Raw genomic sequence first — 27,470 nt, forward strand, 5'->3', positions numbered from 1 at the left:
AACAGATGTTTAATCATATGTAATGACTTAATGAACCGTTTCCCAAGTCTTCTAAATTCTATTCTACATTTGTGAGTGATAAATTATATTTTAATATTGAATATTATCATAGGAGTCAAGCAGACTAGTTGTGATGCTTTTATAGTGTGTTTTTTTATTATTCATTTTGGAGCTTGACTGTCTCTGCCCTCATCTACTGGCACAATATTGAGTGACCAGCATATTCAATAGAATTTTCCTTTTGTAAATGACGATGAAACTACATATTGTGATTCCATCTACCTTTACAGTTTGAACCCACAATCTTTAACTCCTCTGACTGCATCTTCAACTATTAGGCTATACAAAACACAGCCTCGAACCTCTATGATCCATTTACCAACCAGTGGGATCAAAATGATTGAGATTAACCTACAAATAGCTTATTTAAAGTTGTCGTCGAATATTAAACTTGGATAGTAGAAAGAATTTTAACAAAGCAAGCAAGCAGCCTGCTAAAATACAAAAAAGGGCTAAATAAATAAATTTGAGTAATAATAAGTAAATAAAAAATACAAAATATAAATTACATATAAAAATAAATAACCAAATACAAAAATAAATGAAAGTAAAATAAATAAATAAATGATAATAATATAAAAATAAACAAACAAATATTACAAAAATCACAAATTAAAAAAATAACCCAGCAATGTTGTTACTCCAGGAATCATATCTTTTCTCTTGCTCATTTTGGATCACATACCAACAGATGCTAGTGAGTGTAAAATGATTATATACTGTTATTCTAAATACAAGCCTTTCCCATCCACTAAGACTAAACTGTTCCCTTCATTCTTGAACATGCACACGTGTTTGCGACGGTAAACTAGTGAGACACAAATGTGTTAGCACTGGGGGTAGCTTGGTTAGGCATCATGGGAAGACAGCTCAATGTCTGGCAGCATTACTCATCATGCTAGCATGTGCGCACACACACACACACACACACACACACACAGCGGCCACCTGCATGTAACACTGGCTCCTGAGTCATCAGACATCTGACACACAGGCGGCCATTGACCCAGGAACAAAAAAGGTGCTGAAAGTACCGTGTATCCAATACAGAGAGGCTGAATACATATCCATCTGTACATTCATTATGAGTATGATCAGCATTATTACCCAGGCCAGCACATCTACTATTACTACAAAACAACCCCAAAAGTAGTCATTTAGTAAAAGTAAACTAATAAACAAACAGATAAATAAATAACCCCACAATGATGTAACTCCAGAAATAATAAACAAAACGGTGTAAGGTGGTTGGAGGTGCATGGAGTTCTTTTTGTCTTTGTGCATCCCAATAAATAAAAAACACACACTATAGAAAAGAGAGATGCAAATAAATAAATACACAAATGTGAGGCTGAAATGTTTACTGAAATCAGGTGAAAAGAAAAGATATTTAAGAGATAAAACATGATAAAATGATGGCTGATGAAAGATTATGAAACAAACACTTTTGATTTCATGTAAACTTTAAACTGCATTGCTTTCGTGCCCATTGCTTTTCGTTTTTAGTGCCCTCTTTTCCTCAGCCTTCCTCAGGCCTGGGAGGGGAGTATACTTTAAATGAAACTCAGGTTCACACCATGCAAATCGGACCTAGTGTGAAAACAGCTGTAAATGTCCAGTGTGAAAATTCTAGGCTTCAAACCTACAACCTTTTTGTTACTGGCTCTGTCTTAAACCACTACACCAGTGCCACGAGCAAAAGCACTGGACACTGGATCCTAAACTAAGAGCAGAATAGTCTCACCCACAATTCCGTTTCATAACCATAAGTGAGGTCCTTTTAGTCCACTGACCAAGTGTGTGAAATCTTACTACTTCGTGGCCTGGACTATTTAATTACTAAATGAATACTGCAGAAATCAATTAGATTCAAGTCTCAACTGGACGTACATGTAAAACTACTTCTGATTGTGATGGTTAAAGCTTTTAAATGGCATAAAGGTTAATCAGAGTTCACAGGCATTGAACAATAATATACAGATTTCTGCACAATGCAGTCACAAAACCCATTCGTTCCGGAACATTAATTGGCTTATGGAGAAAAAGACAAACTACAAAGGACATGAAATTTCATACTCCGTTGAGTGGAGGAAAGACAATCATCTTGCAGGCTTCTACCCACACTGCACTCTTCCTTTGTCCACTATTGCATAACGCCTGTTATGGTTTAGTTTGTCTATCACTAGTGAGTTAATGATTTTCAATATTGTGAATTTTCCTCAAGATCCGGTCCAAAAGAACAAGGTTTATGTTTATTTATTAATCTTCTTTAAAAGAGCCAAAGAGGAACCAGTGTTTTGACTCAAAGTCTTTTCTAGTTGCTCGTTTAGGGTTACTGAAGACATACTGTACAGAGGTTTTTTAGGCTTTATAATAACAGGAGTTGACGTGAGTCAGCTGAAGTTGCATAAAGGAGAAAACCACCATTGTGATACACAGACGTCATTCGGTCTTCTTTTATGACCAGTACAGGAGATTATAGTTTAGCTACATTAGATGTGTTTTTATTGAACTCTTGCATACTGGACATTTAAAGCAACATTAAAAGGGATAGATAGAAAATGAAAATTCTGTCATTATTTACTCATCCTTGTGTCATTACGGAAAATAAAATAAGATATTTTGAGAAATGCCTCACTGTTTTTTGTCCATCTAATAAGAGGCAGTGGGCTCTAATTTTGCTTGGTTCCCAACACTCTTCAAAATATCTTTTGTGTTCCACATAATAAACAGTCACACAGGTTTGGAATGTGAAGGTAAGTCAATTATGACAGAATTGTCAATTCGGGGTGAACTATCCCAGTGCTGGGCTCAAGATAAACATTGGGGACATGCTGTCAATAACCACCAAAAAGAAATTTGACTCAACCCATAGTTTGAACACAAAGATGCCATTTAAATGTTCTAAATGAGTTTGGATTTATTAGGCAAAAAGAAATACGCATACAATGTAAACACATTGTATTGTGCATACAGTAAACACAAATGCATAAAATCCTACATGAACATTAAAAGTCATGTCACCAAATCTGCTCAGATCTCCTCTTACTACTGTGACACGCTACTGCTCCATCAGATATCAGCTGCCAATCACTAACAACAATAAAATAAAATAAAATAGATCCCTATATCTATATATATATATATATATATATTCCTATTTTTATGATATTCAGAATTTTCAGATAAATCATCTTTAAAGATTTTGTGTGTCAAAATTTCACCAAATTTTCACATTCACAGAATTTACTTTTTTTTTTTTTTAAACGCATATTATAGATCATTTGGCAAACAAATGATCATGTATATATTTTTGTATATGTACATCTTTTTTTGACTTCAAAATACTTAATGAAAATATAATAACCCTCTTTGCTGACGTATGCCGGACTTAAACCCTGCCCCTCAACTGCAAGCTCGCTTTCATTTTCATGTGCAACTCGCCTCTCAAAATCCAAACAACCACCAAACAAACCAAGTTGTGACTTTAACATTAGACATAACATAAGTGTGACAGAATGGCTTAAACACATTGTCTGTGCAAAGTTATATCCTCCTATATTCTCCAACTCCCACCATTACCACGTAATGCTGGTAATCCTTGTAACCCTTCACACATACACACAAGACTGCCAGGTTGTGACATGACGCAACTATGCATAAAGTACAAGTTCACTACAAGTTCATCCACCTAAATAAGCAGCCCTGCCTCTAAAGGAAAGATTTAGATAGCTCAAATAAAAAAATTTGTACAGATTTATTAATATAAGTGCTTTAACAAAATTACAAGCTTCACAAGGTTCTGTTTTAAACCCCCCAGATCTCATAATAGTAAACATATTTCATTTTATAAACAGAGGGATGATTCCAATTTATTTCCAGAGGTAACAGGCAGCATGTTTACGATGTTGTTGATAAAGCTTCACTTGCGCAAACTAGAAACATTCCCCACATGAACATCTCTCATTTAGCCAAGGCCAAAAGCGATTGCTTGACCTGTTCAACCAGCAACAGGCAGAACAATGTCTTCTAGTTGCATCATGTCTGTCTGCCTGCCTATCTGTCTGTCTCTCTCCCTTTTCTGTTTCTGTCACTTTTCAACTCGTGCCTCGAGTTGCCGCCTTCTACCTTTGCTTCAAACAGTGACTCCGAATATGACAGCATCTCCCTTGCCCCTCATAGGCCGAGATCCAGATATCTGCATCCAATGAGATTCCAGCAACTGGAGCCAGAGTCCCGCTTCAGGACGACACCGGAGGGGGGCCGAGGAGATGAGATGATGCAACGTAGAACCAACAGGTTGTAAGAGCCCAACGGTGAGAGTCAGTCTAATAACAGCATCCATTTAGAATGTTTGTAGGAATAACTGTAAATCTATGGCTGCATTGTACTGAGGTTGAGAGATTAGTGAGCAGGCTGAGCCAGATTAGTGGAGGGGTGAAATGGGGAGAGAGAGACTTCATTAGAGTGACTTTTCCTCTACATAATGCTCCTTCATGTGCTCTCAGGTCCCAGTGGAAAGCTATCGGCATTACTAATTTATCTGTGAATGTGTACGCGCATGTGTGTGTGCATCAAACCTCTGAATAAAACATATGTTTGACATGTGGGTGAGAGAACCACTCTAGACCCGAGTGTCCGCATATGTCCTGTGCTTCTAAACCACTGGCCTCCCACATATGGAAGAACCTCCACGAACATGTGAAATCACACCACCACACGTGCACACACGCCCGGACACCCAGGCACTAGGGGTGGGTGGTATGAGTAAAATTTTACATTAGAGTATGAGTAATTGTAAAACTGTATATATGACACTAGTTGTTTTTGCAGGAAATTGGAAAATAAGGGGGGAATGGTTTATACATTACATAAGATGTGTGACTGATAAAATTCCACTGAATTAAATATTTAAATATTTTCTCTTTGCATTTATAACTTGATAGTCACAAACCAAAGGTTACAAATAGTGGTCAAGCGATATTGTTTTTTTGACAGCCGATGCCAATATCTTGGAAAGCAGGGTGGCCGATATATATTATTATTATTATTAATAATATTTAAGAAGTTTGAAATCATTTGACAATGGATTAAAAAAATAAGTGTGTAAAATAAACATACTTATACTTTAGATCACAAAGTATTTTTCAAAAAATAAATAAATATTTAATAAACATAATTAAAAAGGAAGTAAATACTGTAACCAACAGGGCACTCGGTATACTGGGAAGTTTGTGTGCATTGGGAATCATATTTTTCAAATAAAGCAAGGGTTTTGTAAAATAGCCCTGACCCTGTAGATGCTCATTTTACAAACAGCACACAGAGAAAATGACATGAATATGACAGTGATCAAATGCATAAAGTTTAAAGTATTCAATTCATACAGACCGACCGACTGACCATCACACAGAGAACACGCGATCATGCTGGATAAAAACACACACTTCACAAGATCTCACAGCTGGATTCGACTAAGTTTGCAAGGTTTGTGAACAAATGTTCATTAGTCATTCAAAGATTTGTTTAAATCATATAAATGTGTATTTGCTTAATGCTGAAGGCAAAGGAGAAAGTATTATAATGTTTGCATTTCTATTAGTAATAATATAAAAGAAATCGTTATAATCCTTTTTGTATACATTAATTCCTTTTTTTAACGGTTCTATCTGATTATTAGACCGACTTCTCTGTGTGCTCACTGCTCAGGCGCTGCCTTTCTCAGCGCCGTCAAAATAAAAGTTCGGCACGCCATCAAAATAAAAGCCTCGAACACATCGGCCAAGCAGAAAAACTTATCGGCCGATGCAGATATTTAAAAACTGCAAAAAATATTCAGAAGAAACTACTACTTCTACAAAACTAATACTATAAAATCAAGCAAATGTTTTCTCTCTTAAGTGCATAGAGAGGAACCCAATTACATCATCCACAAATGCTTCATGTAAGTGAAAAGAAAGTAAAAAGAAATTACCCAAGGAGTCCTGGGATTCTGCCACATTTCTAGAGTAAAAACCATTAAATTAAGTTGTGTTTTCCTATCCTTTCTTTTACTAAAGGTAAAAATGAACAGGGATGTCCTTTGAACAAGTTATACAATTTGTATCGCCAATGGAAAGACTTAATCAAGCTTCTACCACCACATTTGGACAGAAAGTAGATCACTTCATACAGAGTAGAAAAAAATTGATCAAATATTCAAAAATAAACAAACAACTTGTTTCTTTTTGGAGTTGCAAACCAAATGTCAAAACTACAGATGAACTGATTTATTTTGTCATCATGAATTTGCTTTTAAGATGAAAAGGTCAAGTGGTAATGAAAAGATGAAGCAATATAATGATAGAACAGTGACACGAAAAGGTATGAGACTTTAGCACATCATTTTTATTAGCACAGCATGTGTATGGCATATGAGAGAGAGGAGAATGTTTTATTAATTTCTCTGCTGACTGTGTGTCAGGAGACGGAGGTCTTTGATATGAGTTGTAAGCAGCATGCAGATCAGTTCTTAAGTCAAAGTCTCTAATCAGCACTAACATGAGCTGTGCAGTCATCAGTGTCGCCCATTCATCACCACAGATGAATAAATGACACAGTCACATCATTAGTGCCAGAAATGAACATTTCTTAATGCTACAGACATAGATAAAAGAATAACCTATGTGCTAAATTCAAAATACAATAGTACTACATCAATGAATGCTGCAAATCTTTAAATTGAAAACAAACAGCATTTTCATTGCTCTTTCGAAATAAATTTAGAGTTGATTTACTATTGATATACAGGGTTTCCCAAACTGAGGGTTGTGAAGTTATTAATTAAATCTTAAAAACTTAAATTAAATGTAAAATAAAAAAATAAAAAAAACATAATTACATAATTTTAGAATAAAAATAATCAAAATAAAACCCTTAAAAAAGATGAATTATTGAATTCGTCATGTGACCATTAACTGACATCAGAAAACAGTGAACATACAAGTGTGTTGTTAAATTATTGAAATATTAACTTAATCTTGGGGGTAATTCATGTACATATTTTAGGTCAAATGGTTCATCTAACAAAAAAGTTTGAGGGAAAAATAACTAATTGCGATTTGTTTTTGACAGAGAAATTTAAGAGAAAATTAAATCTAAATTTAAATTGCGATTTTGAATTTGCGATTGGCGATTTAACTTTGCAAAGTCAAGCTTCAGCTTAATATTGTCAATAGTGTGGAGCACAGTATGGGTTCAAAAAAAACAATTAAAAAAAAAAAAACAATAGAAACCACCACAGAAATTTTTATGATTTCCATTAAAACAATTACAAAATTCCTTTTTGTAGTGCGTTTTGGACATTATTCCAATAGGAATTAATGTTGTTCTATTGTTTCCAATCTGACAGATTACAACCCACAAACAGAACCCATCAAATACCAGTAGACACCATTATAGTTTACATTAAATCCAATATAATTCCCAGTATATATAACTCTTAAATCCACTGCATTTTCTATTGTGTTTTGGGAGGGGTTCTATTGTTTTTTTGTTTGTTTTTTTTTTTAGCAGGGAATATTATAATTGTATTACTACTTTTACAGAATTTACATAATTACTAAATTTCACAGAAAAGATTAGTTTATTTTCTACAAATAAAGAACTGTATTACTTCAGTCAATTATTAAAGTATTACATAGGTTACATAGGCTAATTTATTAATTTTTAAGCATTTGGGATTTTAAGAACAAGTGTGCTGAATGTTTCATTTCATCCAAGTGAAATTAGCAAAGCAGTTAGGCTGAATTTACACTTGTTTTAAACGCGGAGCCAGGCGCGAGTGCATCAACCTAGTCCTTATTGGCAGATGCACTCGTGGGTACGTGTGGTGCGGAGCCGCGCACGAGTAGCCTATAACCGAACATTACGAGACAGACTGCGTGTGTGCTGCACGTGTAACGGCTCCTCCGTGAGACGCGGCAGAGAAGAGCACGTATGAAAAGCATTCAGAGACACAGGCTGTGTGCGAGGTCTTCTGAATTGGGAATAGCGGGCATGCATTATAAACTTAAAAGGGAGATAAAATGTGCAAGATAATGTATATGTCCTAATAAAAACATTTAAAAATGTATCTTTTATTCTCCAGTACTGAAAGCAGAACCAATAAGGGAGCTCTTTATGTGTTGTGACACAGCTCTTGCAAATTAACGTTACCTTTTTTGTTTGGTGTCTGTCATTTCGAAGCCTAAGTAATCTCATATTACATAAGTTTTTCTTTAGTATTAATTTACCAACTATCGATCTGACCATACACAATAAACATACACTCTCTCTCTCTTGTTTTTTTTTTTTTTTTTTTTAAAATGGTGGGCATTTATTCAGTTGGCTAGAGCAGTGCTGATTATGGAGAACAGAGGTACGCTCACTCGATTGGTTAGTAAGGCTGCCACCCAAGGCTGGCAGTCAATATGGAGACAGATTAGTCTCAAATATAATTCACGCAAAAACACGATTCACACATGCGTAAACAATTTCACATGCATGAAACCTATCACGGTACACACAAAAAAAATTAACGTGCGTGAAAAAAAAAATATATTCACAAAAAGCAATTTACATGCGCAAAATAAAATTATATATATTTATAAAATACATTTCACAAATGCAAAACACAATTCGTAGATATACAACTGTGCACAAAACCTTTGAATGTTTAAAATGTACGAGTGTCTGAATGTACAAATCGTCATTTACTACAAATCCACTCGGATTTGTGTGTGTGTGTGTTTTTTGAGACTTTTCCTGGCAGAGCTCTCTTCCCACGTGGGTCTGTCATACTCTTTAGCCAATCAGATGCAAGCTTACCATTCAACCAATCATATCATAAGCCACGGAGAGTGCATTCAAGGAGCATGATTCTACGCACCTTTTGCGCAATATGGATTAATTAGAACGGAAATAAGCCTTTACATCAGTAAATCCCATAGACAGTAAAAGAAATGGACACAGCGACCCATTGGAACTCAACTGAGACAAGTGAAGCCATTTTTTAGCGATTTTTTAGAACTTTCCGTTTCTGACAAGTGCGCAGACTCAAACTAAGCTTGATGACGTCAGCAACCTGTCTGACAGATGTAAATCTTCTAGTAGCTGTGCGTGCAAACTGCCATCGTTAATCTTGCAGAGACGGCGAGCGTGAGCGGGGAGTTCTTTGGCGTGAGTGAGCAGGAGTAAACATTCTGATTAATTATTTTGTATAGTATTTTAAAATGTAAAGGCCAGGGCTTCTATGGGCTTCTCTCTTGACGTCTCCCCGATTGCCTGCGAGCTTCTGAATGCACTCTCGGTGGCTTATGATATGATTGGTTTTGAATGGTAAGCTCGCATCTGATTGGCTAAAGAGTACGACAGACCCACGTGGGAAGAGAGCTCTGCCAGGAAAGTCTCTCAAAAACATCACACACACAAACCGAGTGGATTCGTAGTATAAATGACGATTTGTACATTCAGACACTCGTACATTTTAAACATTCAAATGTTTTTTTTTCACAGTTGTATATCTACGAATTGTGTTTTGCATTTGTGAAATGTATTTTATGAATATATAATTTTATTTTGCACATGTGAATTGCTTTTTGTGAATATATATTTTTTTTCACGCACGTTAATTTTTTTTGTGTGTACGTGAATTAGGTTTCATGCATGTGAAATTGTTTACGCATGTGTGGAATCGTGTTTTTTTCACGTGAATTATATTTGAGACTAATCTGTCTCCATAGTCAATGCATATGCTCTGGCCAAAACCGCAACGTCTCAAATCGCTCACGATTAACCACAAACAAAACCGCAACGTCTCAAATCGCAATTGCGATTCGATTAATTGCACAGCCCTATTCCAGACTCATGTTCAGTTCAAAGCTCACTCCCCAGTTTACCAACAATAGACTGTTTATGAAAACCAAAATTCTGCTAAAAAGGTCATTTTTCCGTTTCCACAACCATATTTGCATATGACTGCCCATATTTGCATAGTACCACATTTTTAGTATTCAGCAAAACAGAATCCTCAGATTAACTGCAGGGATGCACAAACTAAATTTTTTTGAAATCCACTAATTGGGAGGACGAAATGAAATGAAATGTCATTGTTTACTCAGAATTTTCAAATTTGGGTAAACTATCCCATTAATTGTAAGAATCAGAGAAAGGATGTAAAATGAACTACATTACAGATTTTGTGCATTATAAGAGGACTTCTGAGGGGTAAAATAAAATGCTAGACAATAATTATGCTTCTTTAAACGTAAATGAAATAAGACATGTAGAAAATGTTCAATTGATTACCAACAGTACAGTTTGGCACCTCAGGCAGCTCATAATTAGGAAACAAGAATAAATACCAACAGAGGTGGAAAACATGAGCTGAGAGGAAGAGAGGAAGTGAAGAACAGAGAGAGAGAGAGAGAGAGAGAGGGAGGAAAAAAAAAAGAGAGTCAAAAAACAACCTCCTCTACATTTCCCAGGGCACCCCTCATGTTCACATCCTCGCTTGCCCTCTCTCTTTCTGCTGCTTTTTCTCTCTGTTTGTGTGACTCAGCAGACAGTGTTGCTCATAGCTGACCAAGGGTGGGGGAAGAGATGGAATGAGATGAAGAGAAAGAAAGAGAGAGAGAGAAAAGGCCGTGGGAGAAAGAGAGTGAGAGATGTGGAGCAGGCCAAGACTAGAAAAAGCTGGCTTCTCCTGCCTGACGGCTTTAATTCAGTATGATCGCTGTTCTCCACATAGACGACTCTATTTAGAGTAACATCCCCAAACGCTGTAACATTTCTCCTTCATGCAGCACACAGGGCTGGGATGTTCATTCCAAATGCACGTTTGCAGAAACTGCGAGAGGAAGTAAGAGAGGAGGAAAAAGAGAGAGACCTTTAAACAAAGTGGCAGATGTAGCTGGTCTGGGCCAAAAGTTCATCCTCTGCTGCTTAGTCCCTCCCGATCACAGCTAACAGAAATACTGGACAGCATGAATACATGGTGAAAGAATGAATAAATTAAAGACAGGCTAAATTTTAATGTCACAGTGAGATTCAAGCGGAGGGATTTAAATAAACACACAATGAAATGTTACTGTGATTAATAAAAATAAAAAATACATAAGGAGCACAAATCAAAAGCACATCAAATCATATTGATATTCATGATGCCTGTTAAATGTATCTTTCCAACAAAATAATGATGTATATTATAAATATTCAAAATTCACCCAGCCCTACCCACAGGCCTTTTCATCTCGTCACCATCAAACACTTCACTCTTCTTTTTCCTCTCATAAAATTTGATACTGCTGGTGTGAATTAGTTCATTTATCCTTAGGTTACTACATGTGGAGGAATGTTTTAAAGTTCACAGAATGATTCCCTCCTTACTATGAAAAGCTTTAAAGAATAATCATAAAAAGAAGCCTCTAGGTAGGAGGCTGTTTGCAGTGCAGAACTCAGGCACTGCACAGACTGTACCTGGGAAAGTATTTAAGGTCAATGACAGCAGCAGAGTCCAACTAAAACTCCAGGAAGAGATGTTACAGTGGGTCTAAACATAATTCCAATACATACTTAAATGTAAAAAAGATGAATAGTACAATAGACTATGGTATCAGAGCAGGGATCAGAATCAGAATCAGAAAGAGCTTTATTGCCAAGTATGCTTACGCAGTCAGCAACCTTTTGGGCATGATGTGCCATTTTTCATTTTTAACTGTATACATAAAGAACATTTCATAATCTTAAATAAAACATAACAAAATCCTAAAAGTTTTTTAACATACAGATCAGTGCAGAATCTTAAATATTTTTGAAGCATTTTTTATCAGTTGTTTTAAAACATTTCAAAATCCTAAACGTTTTTTTTTTTTTTTTCAATGTTTAATTTAGACATTGAACAACAGATTTACAGTGTGACCTTACTGAACACTGCTGTTTAAGTGTGTGAATGTTGTTGTGCATAGACTTCACACAACACCATCATTGCGATTAGTGTGGAACGTTAAGAACTTTGTATACTGATGTAATAACCAGCATTTATTGCAGTAATTTATTTATTGCTAAGAGCAACAAATGCAGAGCAAACTGTAAACTGTCATGCACTAGCTAATTGTCATTTCAGCTAAACAGACCTGAAAGCATGGCACAGCGATGATCTGAAGCACCTCGTATGCAGAGGTCATTCGAATGGTTTGTACATGGAGCCACGCACATCTGTAGACTAGCGCAGGGTAATTTTCACACTTTAATAACATTTATAGCTCCTAACAGGCTGTGTGACTATGAGGAATGATTATGATTATACGTCGTAATGCAGTTTTCCCTATTGCTCGCGTGACAGTGATTATCCCTGGCAAAGACCACTGTATTAGAGCCTTTTTTTTTTTTTTTAAAGAAATTAAAACTTTTATTCAGCAAGGATGTGTTCAATTCCTAATAAGTGTTAAATTGTTAAAAAGATTTATATTTTGAATAAATGCTGTCTTTAACTTTTTATTCATCAAAAGAATCCTGAAAAAAGTATCGCAGTTTACAAAAGAATATTTGGCAGCACAACTGTTGCCAACATTGATAATTCTAATAATAAATCAGCATATTAGAATGATTTCTTAAGGATCTTGTGTGTGTGTGTGTATTATATTTTATATATATATATACATATATATATATATATATATATATATATATATATATATAGATATATATATATATATATATATATATATATATATATATATATATATATATATATATATATATATATATACATAAAAATAAAATGTATACACACACATACACACCTGATTTCAAATCCAGGCATTTCAGAAGGGAAGAAAACAACTCATATTTTAAACTGGCAAGTTAGTTTTGAGTTCTGAAACTTGCAGTACATTTTTATTGTAGAGTAACTTCTTACATATGGACATTCTTGGAAATATCAAGAACATTATTCTTCTCCATTTAATGACCCCTTTAAATAGTTCAAAGCAATATTATTTTGGGCTCTAACCCTTTAAAGAAATCCAATATCTTGATTGTGGCCTTCACACACACAAGTCTCCCTGCGATAAGTGTACTGGAAATCGCTTTAAATAAAAGCATGTGTCAAATACCAGGTGACCAATAATTGGAAGGGATTGGTCTCTGGAGGTACCTGGGGATAAGAGTCTGGCTAAGTTCCCAGGATGCATCACACAAGCTGATGGCCAATTCCTATGATATGATTTAAAACATTAAGAAGCATCACACACTGTGAGAGTGAGCTCCTCTGCAATTACTATATTGTTTACATCATACTAGACAACAATAACACCAGTTTAAAAATGTCATCGTCCATAAAACTGACTTTTACTGCTGCTAATAAATAATAATAATAATAATAATAATAATAATAATAATAATAATAATAATAATAATAATGATGTAGCTCAATTTATTTTGACCCAAAAGCCATGATAATGAGTAATTATGTGCATGCAGCAGACAGTCAGTGTATCTGTATTAAGATGTACTATGGTTATCTCCACAGAAGTACACTCTAGTTTAAACAGGCATCAGCGAGTCTGTTTACAGCTGTAGTTTGAGCCCCCGGGTCGCTGCTTCATGCCCTGAGAGATAAGAATTTCAGCAAAATGCAAGAGAAAATAAAGGAGTTATGCTCGACTAACCAGAGGAGAACACTTTCATTTTTTAATTAAAAGTACATTATAATAGACAAGGGTTACAGTTCCTTTTTTATAAAAAAATAAATTAATTAATTAATAATAAAAAAAAGAAACCAATGAACATGAACAACATTAATAAATGTAAATAAAGGATGGAGACCGGGTCAAGCTTTTCTTAATAGCCCTAAATATTTTTTTTTTTTTTTTTAATCATCATCAAGCATCTAACTTGTATGTGTTTCGTCAGTGGAACACAACATGGGATGTTAGAATGTTTACACAGATCTTGCACAATTAAAGCAATTTAAATAAATAAATAAAATCGAATAAATAGGACAGTTTCTTTTTTTAAGAAATTAATACGGATATTCAACAAGGACACATTAAATTGATCAAATGTGACAGTAAAGACATTTATAATGTAACAAAATATTTATATTTCAAATAAATGCTTTTCTTTAGAACTTTCTGTTTATCAAAGAATGCTAAAAAAAGAATCTTGTAAAATGTACTATGGTTTCCACATAAAAAAAAAAAAAAAAAAAAAAAAAAAAAAAATAATAATAATAATAATAATAATAATAATAATAATAATAATAATAATAATAAGACTAAATTTTCTTGGGAACCAACTCAGCATGTTAGAATGATTTCTGAAGGATCATGTGACACTGAAGACTGGAGTAACAGCTGTTGAAAATTCAGCTTTAAAAAAACTCTTTCAAAAACATTACATATATAAAACATTTAAATTTCCAGGTTTTCCATGACCATGGGAACGGAAAGCTAAATGAAGTAAAGCTACAGAAGCAGTGGGAATGTGTCTTGGAGAACTGAGCCGGGCCTGTACATGACAGATCAGATAGAGTTTCAGTTTCCATTACCCCAGCGGCTTCAGAATGAACCAGTTAGGAATTCCCAGCGAAGGGAATTCGACAACGGATTTTACGATTTCCTTGCCAGTCTACTACACTGCTGCCACACACAAAAATAGCACAAACACCAAGTGCACATGCTCTTCCTTCCTGCCCCACTTTCATCTCGTTTCACGAGAAAGCCATCATTAAACAGCAGTTAATGCTGCCAAAATCAGCCTTTTCATTTAGAGTCATGCTGAAAAAAAGGCTGAGCAGCATCTGCGTAACACAACCGCACAAACCCAAACAGATGAGGAGAGAGAGAGAATTAATTCCCTTAATGTAATATATGTCAAAGGCACTGGGCCGCAGCAGAATGAGGTGGCTGCCTGTCATTCAGTACAGTTGAGCTGATGAGGAACACGGGTAAGGAAGTGCAGTGCCAATAGTGTGGCTGTGGCTAACAGAGGCAAAACAGGAGGGTTTTAAGTGGACTGGGGGGGGGGGGGGGGGGGGGGGGGGGGGGGGGGGGGGGTCCAACCCATTCAATCAAACATTCCTTCCCCAGCCATTTGTAGCTCAGCATAGCATGGATGTCCCATCTCAGCAAGACCAGAGAGCTGAATTGATGGACAGTATTTAAGGTTTCTGTTTTTGTGTTAAACAGCATGACTACACTCGCCTCATGAGGGGGGAACTTGGCCTGAGGCTAATGCTAGCCCAGATTTCCACTCCTGATCTTCATGGACTCGTAATCTGCATATGCCAAAACAGAAAAGAGATGAGTTTACAGTGTCCCTTCACTCACCTGTGCTAAAGTCATTACAAGTCAGCAGGTTGTAATGAGTTTTGTGGATCAGATTAACAAGTTTTAGTATCTATTTTCACTCCAGTATGGCATTTCTGATGTGTGTGAACTCCAAGACAATCATTCACCCAGAAATTAAAAATGTTATCATTTGCACACCCTCATGTTGTCCCTGTATTATTATTATTTTTTCTTATAAAATGTTGTATGGGAATTTATACTGGCAAGATCAAAACAAAAACGCACTATAATAAGTATGTAGGGCTGGGCGATAAATCGATTTTATCGATTAACTCGAATGTGTAGTTTACATCGGTTTGTTTGAATGAAAATCGGTTTTCTTTTTAACATCCACCGACGCTCCACTCAGGGCTCCCGTTGTTCCGATTGGGCTCAGCACTCCTCCGTGCGTTTGCCATAAAGACATGCTGCCGAGCAAAGTATGTTTCTCCGGAGCGCGGAGTAGAGCGGTGTGATTTGACTGGAGCGAGGCGCGGGTTTTTTTAAGGGATAGTCAGAAATATTGTGGTTTTAACTCGCTCCAAGAGCACTCCTCCACTGCTCCATCTTCGGAACACAGTACAATTCATGCCAACGGCCCGTAGAATGATGTAACTGCATATTTAGCAATAATTCACATGTTAGTCCAACCATATTTAGCTATAGCTTGATACAGATGAATCTCTCAAATCAGAAGATTATAATACGACGGCAATAACCGAGCGGGAAGTTATAGGCTAGTTTCTCAAGGAGTTTGTCTTTTCTTTTTTACTGAATATTTCTGGGTTAAAATCCAACATGATTTAAACAGATACAGCACATTCACACGCAATCGCTTTCGCAATAATGCATTCAAAAAAATGTACATCTTACAATACTTCAAACATTGACTTCTCGATCTGATTTTGTCGAAATCTGTAAGAACCGAGGAGCTGCATCGATCTGTAGATAAAATAACTGAACTGAAAATTCTTTTGAACTGCTATTCTGTCATTACAAACGCGGGTAAATTTGCACAGCAGAATCAGCAGCAATTATACCTTTTAATGCTGACAATGTTATTAGTTTGGCATGTGGCATAAGGTAGGTGATCCGAAAACCGATGCAAAAAAAAGTTTGCACACAATAGCCTAAGCCACTTTGAAACTCTATGTTATTTTATTTACTTTTTTATTTTAATATAGGCAATGTTATTAACATAACATTTCAAACATACTGAAATACTTTAGATTCACGGAGCGAAAGGCGGACATCGCGGTGTTTCTGGTATCAGTGAGCGTGAATAAAGTCGTGATTATGTAATGCTCAGGAAAATTCTAACGGAGGGGAAATAGTTGCCGCTCCACTCCATACTCACATACTCCGCTACCGAGTGAGAGAGATGTTTTTGCCCTACAAAATGAACAAGACCGCTTTACGGCAGCACACAAGCACAAGAGCACTCCTCCATGCTCCGCCAAAAAGCAACCTGCAGCAATGCTCATTGCACGGCTCACATGTTAAACTTTACTTTTTGTGGCTCGCATGGCAGTAAAGATTAATACGTTGATACCGATCAAGTGCAGTCAATACAGATATTCTTTTCTTTTTTACTGAATAAAAAAAATTTAAAACAGAGCAGGGCTGTAAATCATAACCCATTTCAAAAATGCAATGCAATGTCTTTATCACCGGAAATCTGTAAGAAATGCATCGATCTGGTGCGATCCGACAAAAGACAAGCAGAACACAGCAATTATGTTGTAATGCTAAAACTTTGGACGCGGGTAGTGATGCACACGATCCCTAAAAGCCACTGTAAACTGACTGCTTTTTCTATTTATGACAAAATGTTCTGACATACTACGTTCAGGATGATTTGCAACTGGTATCAGTGAGCGTCAAGTTTTAGACATGCTTTAAGCACAGCGGGGCGCAGCACGGACATACTCCGCTACCGCGTCCAGTGCCCTACAAAAGACACAGTTAGACAGTGTCTGCTCTATTCATACAAATAATTTATATAAGAAAAAAAACGATGACTCACTGCGTAGTTGCCAAATTTTAATTTTAAAAAGTTCGTAGTTAATTTTAACGCCGAGTGGATGATTAGATGCATGATGGGCTAGTATTAAATAAAACTTGTAAAAAAATCATCTTCTCAGTTATAAATTTGACTGGTAAATAATAAATAATGAATTATATTAAAACGTGTTTTGAGCAATTTCTTTGTCATTTGAATATAGTAGGGGGGGCAAAAAAAATCGATTTAAATCGTAAATCGGATTTTTGGTGAAAAAAAATCGGGGATTTTTTTTTTTAGGCCATATCGCCCAGCCCTATAAGTATGTATACATAATGACTTAATTGACTGCTAAATTTAAACTCCACTAATTTAAATACAAAAAAACAATAAAAAATCAAAAAAAATAAAAAAAATAAAAAAAAAAAAAAAAATACATATAAACTAAAAAAAAGCTTTACTTATGAACTAATATTACTAATATTTTTATTTTTATAATAAAATAAAAATAAAAACAGCTTAAAACCTTAAAAATTATTCAAATTAGAAATAACTGAAATAGTTTAAATTCAAGTATTAAAGTGATGAAAAAACAAAACAAAAAAAACAATAAGATATAGAAAAAAAAAATCATAATGAAAGCAGATTCTGAGACTGGCTAGGCCACTCCATGACCTTAATGTGCTTCTTCCCGAGTACCTCCTCTATTGCCTAGGCAGTATGTTTCGGGTCATTGTCATGCTGGAAGACCCATCCATGACCCATCTTCAGTGTTCTGGCAGAGGGAAGGAGGTTCTCGTCCAAGATTTTATAGTACATGGCCCTGTCCATTTGCCCCTCAAAGCGATCACATCATAAAAAAACCCCAAAAGAAAAATGTCACCACCACACGACGATTCCAGCTAAGTCCATTAAATTACAAATAGCTCAATTTTGGTCTCATCTCACCACAGCACCACGGCGAGTCCAGTTAATGCCAAAGAGCTCAATTTTGGTCTCATCTCACCACAGCACTTTGTCCCAAGCCTTCTCTGAATCATTTAGATGTTCTTTGGCAAACTTTAAACGGGCCTGTACATAGGATTTCAGTAGTGTGTTACCAATGTTTTGCTTGGTGACTGTGGACCCAACTGCCTTAAGATCATTAACAAGCTCCTCCCGTGCAGTTCTGGGCTGATCCCTCACCTTTCTCATGATCTCACCCCATGAGGCAAGATCTTGCAAGGAGCTCCAGACCAAGGCTGATTGATGGTTATTTTGTATTTCCAAATAATCGCACCAACAGTTGTCTCCTTCTCACCAAGCTTCTTGCTGATGGTCTTGTAGCCCATTCAAGCCTTGTACAGATCTACAATCTGGTCTCTGACATCCTTTGACAGCTCTTTGGTCTTGCCCATGGTGGTGGGAGGTTGGAATGAAAGATACAGATTGTGTGGACAGGTGTCCTTCACACCTAACGAGCTGACATTAGGAGTAACTTCTTAAAGTGACAGGACTAATCTGTGTTCCACATGAGCACATAGCCAATCTGTGTGAGCCAGAATTCTTGCTGGTTGGTAGGGGATCAAATACTTATTTCACTCACTGAAATGCAAATCAATCTCTAACCTTAATATAATGTGTTTTTTCGCTATCTGTTAAAATAAACCTACCATAAAAATTACAGACCCTTCATTTCTTTGCAAGTAGGCAAACTTACAATATCAAAAAAAGGGATCAAATAAATATTTTCCCCACTGTAAATACTACAATAGTATATAAATAATATAAAATAAAGCTAATCTCCACCAGAGCTTTTAAAAACTTTTCAAAACGCTTGTTCAATTTAAAAAAAAGGTATCATTGGAATCATAGTTGTTTCATCAAGATGCAAACCATTTCATATTTGAGAGCTACAGCAGAAAAGAAAATGATCAGTAAATAATATAAAATAATAACAAATTTGACTATATTATCCAGATAAAGATCATACTTAGCTTGACATTATAAATCACTGTTTACTTTGATGAAAAACAGAAGCTTTGACATACTATCGGAGATCTATTTTTAATGTTACATGAAAAAAAAAAAAAAAAAAAAAATTAGGGATAGAATGACATAACGAGTAAATGACAATATTTTAATTTTGGGTGAACAATTCCTTAAATATGCATATATGTTCAGTTTATAAATAGCACCTCTCATCTAGCACTTCCACAAACAAAAAGACTACAGGGCTGATTATGCCAAAAAAAAAAGAAAAAAAAAATTAGTAGACATGCTTCAAGGAGAGACAAAGGAGTGATCAAACAAATGATCAAAGATGACAAAGGACAAGCCATTTTCAGTCCAACTGATCCAACTTTCATGTTACACCCACATTCGTAACATTGACAATGCTGAAACGGCCAGCGCACACTCTGTCTGCCGTAAATCAGAGCATCTCTGTAGCTCTGTTCCTGCACACTAGAGCTAACAGGCCCAAAACACAGCCACCTCACTCTGCCTCTGGCCTTCCTTTAGGTGTCAGCTGATATCTAATCTGATATTCTGGTGGTTCACGTTCCTGTTAAACACTTTTGGCAAGTGTGTCAGACAGAGTAGACAGAGGAAGACTAAGTCTTTCTTTTTATAGCTGCAGTGAATTTTCAGTGTCAACAGCAATGGTTGGACATTAAAACTCCATTCAACCAATCACATGAACTTCCTGTACACTTTATACAACTTTGCTTTTATAAAAGGAGAACACAAAACATTGAAGCATAACCACTATGAATGGGAATTTAAAGGAATTTAAACAATTCTGAATCCACTTTACAATTCTGTTAATTATTCTTTCAACATTTTTTAGGTAGCAGGGTGAGGAAACTCTGTTCTGAATGCATTGGTGGAAGAATGCAGACGTTTAAGGATTGTTAACAAAACCAAACATTAAAATCATTTGAAAAACTTGAAACCTGATTGGAGTTTAGGTCTGGTTCCAATCAACCAAACTTCCCCTTTTAAATACCTCAAAGAATCCATTATATCTTAAAAATGGAAAATTATTTTCACTTACGATTTGGAGAAAAACTACAAGGCAGCTCTTAAACTGTTAAGGTGTGTATGCGTTAACGTCACAATTGCAAACTTCATAAGTAAAGCACAAAGAGTTCTCCTGCGTTTATTGCACTGCATTTATCGTGTGACCTTGCAAATGGTTGTTAAAATAGCACATAGATAATAAAAATAGTGAGTCCACTTGTCTGACACATTAAACCTTTTAATGTGTATTAGGAAACAGTTTGTTACTATTAATATAATGGTTAACACATGGTTAATACTGACTGTTTATCTAATGATGTTTTCAGGAAAAGTGTTTTGTATGGTTGCGTGCTGCTTCAATAAACAATACATTTATTCTTGGTTTATGGACAGGACAGAATTTTTTTTCAAAACAACATTGACGTTCACTGTAATCTCAGTTCATCTCAGGACTGATCTTTATTTTCTTTGATGGTTCAAACTCCCTACAGCTACAGAGTTATCAATTTCACAGCACATTGATTTCAGTCATACACACTCACCCGAACACAGCTCATGCTTACTCAAACACACACATCACGCACTGGCGTTGAGTGCAACCTACAATGTGTCACTCACAGTGGCCTGAAAGAACCTGTTAGGCAGGACAGAGCATGAGACAAGTCTCTTGACATCCCATAATTCATGCACAGGCTCTAGATTTTGCCATGATTTTATTTGAAATAAATCAAGGAATCACAATTTTGAATAAAAAATACTACCAAGTGTTAGAATGCACTTTTGCATTAAAGAATGCAACTAGATGTGACGCAGGCAGTGGAATAGGAAATAAACAAGGAGACAAGAGTTGAACTTTTAAATTGAGTGCTGCATTTTTAGAACTCCATTTTGTGCACAAGACGCTGCAAGAGACGAGAGCGCAACGGTCAAACGTGTCCATCAAGCACATGTTTGCATACAAAAACAATGGAAATGCAGTACATGAAAAGAAAAATCCTGTTAAGAACTACTACTGTATGTCTGATATTTCATGTTTGCATGATGGTGACAAGCTGAAAGCTGCGGTTACTGTCTTTGTTAATACAAAACAATAATAGTCTACTGGTGTTATACTTTTAGTCATTCATCAGTTTGAATTGTCTGGATTTTTTTTTTTGCATTTTCTTGTATTATTTCTCACCATGTGATATGTATGGCTGTGATGGTGGCCGTGACAACCGCATTAGGCAGGTTGTCTACTGCCACCGGCGGTAGTGCACGTGACGTCACACACTCTGCGCACACTTGTTTTGTAGTGTAATAACAGTAATAGTTGGAAATTGTTTTATTTAGACTTTAAGTCTATGGTAATTTACAAATGACCTCAAACGCCATACACGGCGTTTCCTTTAAATTGGCAGGTTTGAGCACAGGAAAATACAGTTTATGCATTCAGCAAATTGATTGTGTTGGGCGGACCTTGTTGGGAAACCAAATACTACATCGCTGATCTGTTTCCATCTCCATTCATGTCACCCATCCACGTCTGTGGCTTAAAGTTCCCGTTTACTCCTTCGCCTGTCTCCGCTTCGCGAGCCTCCGCTGACTGCATATATACATATGCATATACATATACATATACATATACATATACATATACATATACATAATTTGTTTACATTCACATCATGTTGACCACTTCATGTAGTTACATTTTTAAGTTGACTAGTTAAATGCAACAAAAAAAAGGAATTGAGAATGTCAAACATTATGAGATTTATAATTATTGAGATTTTATTTTTGCCATAACGCCCAACCCTACATAATATAACTGATTAACACAAGAACTATCCAACAAACTAACATTTTAACATAGGGACTACAGTGGCATCATAATTGATCCCCTAACTATCTAACTAAATAAGCACCACAATTTCCAACAATGGAGCAACTAACCAACTACATTTGCAGAGTAACTTCCCACAAGAAGACAACAACAACAACAAACTAGGGATGCATGATAAATATCGGCACGATATTTAATGCGCATCTCATCAGTAAAGCCGGTTCTGTAATCAGTGGTAAATCTCTACACATGCGTGCTTTCACGTGGAGCAGCATTTACTACACAGAGCCGTTGTTTACTGACAAGCTGCGCAAAATATGATTGTGGTTTTGCGCAGCTTGTCAGTTAATAACAGCTCAGTGTAGTAAATGCTGCTCCACGTGAAAGCACACACGTGTAGAGATTTACTGCTGATTACAGAACCGGCTTTACTGATGAGATGCGCATTAAAATCGCGCAGATATTTATCGTGCATCCCTACAACAAACTAACATTTCAACAGGGAGACGACAAAATTAACAAACTAAATTACAACTAATCAACAATTCCACAAAAGGACCAAGAAGGGGCCATCCAACTAACCAACCAAAAAAAAAAAAATATTTCAGAAATGAGCACTACAATTTCTCAGAAGGGAAGGGGCCAAAAAAAAAAAAAACACACCACAACAACCAAAAAACAAAAAACAACTAATGTCAAAGAGTTTGACGTTAAATTGTCATTTCAGACATGAGCACTACAATTTCTCAGAAGGGAACTAACTAACTAACCAGCACTACAGGACATTATAAGTAATGTCAAAGAGTTTGACCTTAAATTGTCTCTCACAGTGAACTGATACTAAGGCTTTATTCATACTTCTGTTTTAGTCAAATCAGTTGATGACAGAGTAAAGTATGATTTGAGACAAACACCCGGTCACATACAGTACTTCTGCATGTGGATTTAGGTGATTTGATCACCACAGGAGGTGAATCAGCTCTCTTCTGTGGAGCCAAATGCATCTGTTTACACACACACAGGAATTTACCCCATACGCTCCTCCACCTACATATGAGCACAACTGTTTCTGTCTTTCAAGCACAAACAGGAAATCAGATAGAATAATGCTCACATCCCTCCCTTCCCCTCCCCCTATAACCACACACCTCAAAATACTGACATTACAACTCTATACTTTAAAACACACACACACACTCACTCACCCCCTCTGGAAACATATGCACATATGTGTGCGCACACACACACACACACACACACACAGCCATGCTCTAGATTCAAAGAAGAGCTGCTCTAAACCCAACAGGATTTTCCAATCAGAGAGAGCAGAGAGATTAATGCTGAAGTCACAGACATACACACACATACACGTGCCGCTGCTTCCCTGGCACAAAACACAAACCACCGGCTTTTTACACAATCAAATATTTAGACCCTAAAGAATCTGAATTAAAACTGCACAGAGCGAGCGCTTCAAGGGACCACACAGTCATAACGCTAAAAACATTAGCGATCCTTTAATGTCCTTTTATGAGTTCCACTGTCTTCATTTTCCCATTCACACACACACACACTATAAAACTTACAAATGAGCATTATCTTGTGTGTGCGTGCTAGTATAATCAGCAAAGGGACTGGAGGAGCAGAGCCGGCTATCTGGCGTCTCAGCAGCTGGAGATGATGATGTCATCAGGACCTGGAAGTCTCTGGGGATTTGGGACTCATATGCATAAATTTGTGCATGAGCTTTTAAGAGTAGCTGACCTAAAATAGTGCTACTATATTCTCTCACACACACCCATAGAAGACTTTTTAATAACTTGTCGCACACTCACAGTCGGTCTCATAATTACGATATAAAGAGGCCATAGTGGCCTTAAAAACCTTTCTGTTCAAGTCATGTGGTAAATGTAGCATGAAATGCTTCTTTTTATGTTGGCAACACTGCAGAGAGCACCTGCCGTTGGTGATTATGAACGAAATTAAACTGTGTTCAGGCAAACATAAGGTGAAAAATCATACAAATTAGAGATGTATAAGGTGTAAAGACAATCAGGAAAAGGAAATTGAAATAGAATGATAAAATGTTGCAAAGGACAACCTTAGGAAGTAAAAGCTCAGAAGGGAAACAACGCACATCTAGGCCACGGAATCATCAACTCGTGCATGGGTTTGTTTTCACAAAACACACACTGACAGTATGAATTATGTACATAATCATAGAGAAATGCTCAAAGTTTAACTTTAGCTTTTATCCCAGGATGGAATTAATTTGGAAATGAAATTGCATTCTTAGGATCTTTTTTGATTTCTTACACCCGCTGTCATTCTATTTCCCAGAGTGCACGGAACCAAATCCTTCTTTTAAAAATAAATGAATAAACTATATAAGAAAAATGTCTGACTAATCTTGTGTTTAATAAAGTACATTTTAAGTGAAATTATTTGTTTCTTATTTGCTTCAGGGGAGGAGGCATCATGAGCATTGACCGGACATAAAACAATAAATGCCACATTTTGGATTAGAAAATCTATGATACTAATGAACTGCTCAGATTTATTGACTTTGATGAATTCCTCCATCTCTGTAGCATAAATTGACTTTTTTTTTTTTACCCAAAGACTTCCATATCCTAAAATCAATGTAAGAGAAGAGTAAGTTCACAGGTATACAAACAGACATCGAAGACCCAAGGCATCCAACAAATACAGGAAAAATGAAACGAACTGAAAAGTCACCCAAAGTTCAACCAAAAATTAAACTTCACTGGGAATACTCGTTTTTTTTTTAAAACAAAAGAAACTGGGGAGGTTTCAACCTTCGATGCCACAGACCCTCAAATTAGGGTTGTGCCGATAGACGATAGGATCGTGTATCGACGATAGCAGATGTCTTTGTCAATAGTCAAAACGATATTAGGCTCATTCTCGTATTAATGTATTCAATTATTATAATAATAATAATTATTATTATATTTTTTATTTATTTGGCGGCCTATTATAATTCGGCTATCAAATTGCCTCGCTATTTCACTTTAGCACCGCATTTCACAAACACAAGCGCAAATGAGGATTAGAGCTGGTGAAGGAGTCTCCAAACACAAATAGACGTAGTCTACATCGTCTGCAGATATAAGGTATTTCACTGCACTTTAACAAGTAATCTGAACGGCCTATATATGTACAATATTCTAAACGAGCCCTCACTAACTGAGTTAAATGCCACAGTTATGTTAGAATGCATCTCATTAGTTTCTGTTGGGGTTGCTTCGGGCTCGTCATTCGGCGCGCGGTCCGGAGAGCTGTAGGACTGATGCATCTGTTCAATTTAACTTTACTCTAAATATATGAACTTACCCGGTTTAAATACTTTATATTTAAAGTGTCTGTTTATGTCCAACATTTAGTGTTAAACTGTTGGTCTTTAAATGAAATCTACTATTTTCACCGTTGACTGATTTTGCAGAAAATTTAGACTGATAACTTCCCAGGATTTGTCACAGGATGTGCGTTATGACAGTTGTGTCCGACTATATATAAATTAGCTGATATTGTGTACTGGTGATTCCATAGGCTCACTCTCACGCACCTGTGCGGTTTAAAACACCAAATAGTTATGCTATGACCATTACCAGTGTTGGGGGTAATGCATTACAAGTAACGGGAGTTACGTAATCAGATTACTTTTCTCAAGTAACTAGTAAAGTAACGCATTACTTTTTAATTTACAAGAAAATATCTGAGTTACTTTTTCAAAAAAGTAACACCAGTTACTTTGTATTCCCATTTTTTGACTGACAAGCCTCCTGTTCCCATATTGGGAGAAATCGGAAGTATGGAGGCGTTGTGTGCGCTGTGTGAACATGATGTTACTGTAGTTCTAGACTAAATGTGAATGTGCATTAATTCATCCCACTCACAAAAAAAACAAAAAACAAAACAGATTTAGTATTCATCAAAATTAATCAAAACAGTGAAATGCAAACTCAGAATATGACGCAAACCTGCAATAATTAAATAACACAAATGTATCTATTCCCATTTTATTAACAGTGTCTTTGCTGCTGACCTTTAATGATCCAGTTCAACCATACTAATAATCAAAAATGACTTTAGATAAACTAACAATTGTGCCTCATTGTTTTTTTTTTCATTGCTGAAGAGTGTTGAATCTTCTTCTCCTGTGTTCTACTGTACAGACGTGAATTTACTTTTCCATCAGCCTGAGATTTAATATTCATTACACTTTTTGGTGTGAAAGGGCTTTTACATTCGCTATAAATAGAACTTCTTATATTAAAAACAAATCAAGCCCTGCTCATATTTAAAAAGTAACGTGAAAGTAACGCAAAAGTAATGTAACACATTACTTTCCATAAAAAGTAACTAAGTAACGTAGTTAATTACTTTTTTAGGGAGTAACGCAATATTGTAAGGCATTACTTTTAAAAGTAACTTTCCCCAACACTGACCATTACAGAGAGTCTCTCTCTTGCTCCACTCATGCACGATAATATCGTGTATCGTCGATCTCACGGGCTGACGAGATGACGATTTGAAATATGACCATATCGCCCAACACTACCTCAAATATGATGATCTTATTGAAAATAATTGTATTTCTGCAATATATATTCATGAAAAAGACCCATTTATACTGCTGTAAAATTAAATCTCATAAAATTACAAAAAATCATGATAAAATAATTTTATTTTAACAAAAATAAATGTTTTCCAGATATTATTTTATACACATTTTTAAAGTATTGTTGAACTTGAAGAGAAACATTAAACTACAGCTGTAATAAAACAAAATAATTGTGATTCATCTCATGATTTCCAATCAGTCTTTACAAAGCAGAATGCAATGTCAAGCAGATTAGGCATGGGCCGGTATGAGATTTTGATGGTATGATAACCTATCATGGTTTATATTTCACATTATCACGGTTTCCAGCTCTTGTTTTATTTTACTGTGTTTTTTTATTACAGATATATATGATAATGTGTATATTTTTATAATGACTATATATATATAATATAAAAAATATATATATTCTTTAATTACAGTTATTTTTTTTTCCCGCTGGACACAATATATTTTGTTTTTGATCAACATACAGAATATTAGAAACAGTAGAATTTATTTTTTTCTTTGATTTGTTTCCTAAATTATTTAACTTAAATCTTTAATTACAGTTATTTAATTTTAATTATATAATTCATATAG

At 35.7% G+C, this 27,470-nt stretch overlaps 1 protein-coding gene across 3 annotated transcripts in view; it reads right to left on the reverse strand.

Moving 5' to 3' along the window:
* Nucleotides 1-27,470, reverse strand: part of taok3a (TAO kinase 3a) — a 73,019-nt gene that overhangs the window by 27,216 nt on the left and 18,333 nt on the right. The window lies entirely within an intron of this gene.

The sequence above is a fragment of the Cyprinus carpio genome, chromosome A5, assembly GCF_018340385.1.
Source record: "Cyprinus carpio isolate SPL01 chromosome A5, ASM1834038v1, whole genome shotgun sequence".
Lineage (NCBI taxonomy): Eukaryota > Metazoa > Chordata > Actinopteri > Cypriniformes > Cyprinidae > Cyprinus > Cyprinus carpio.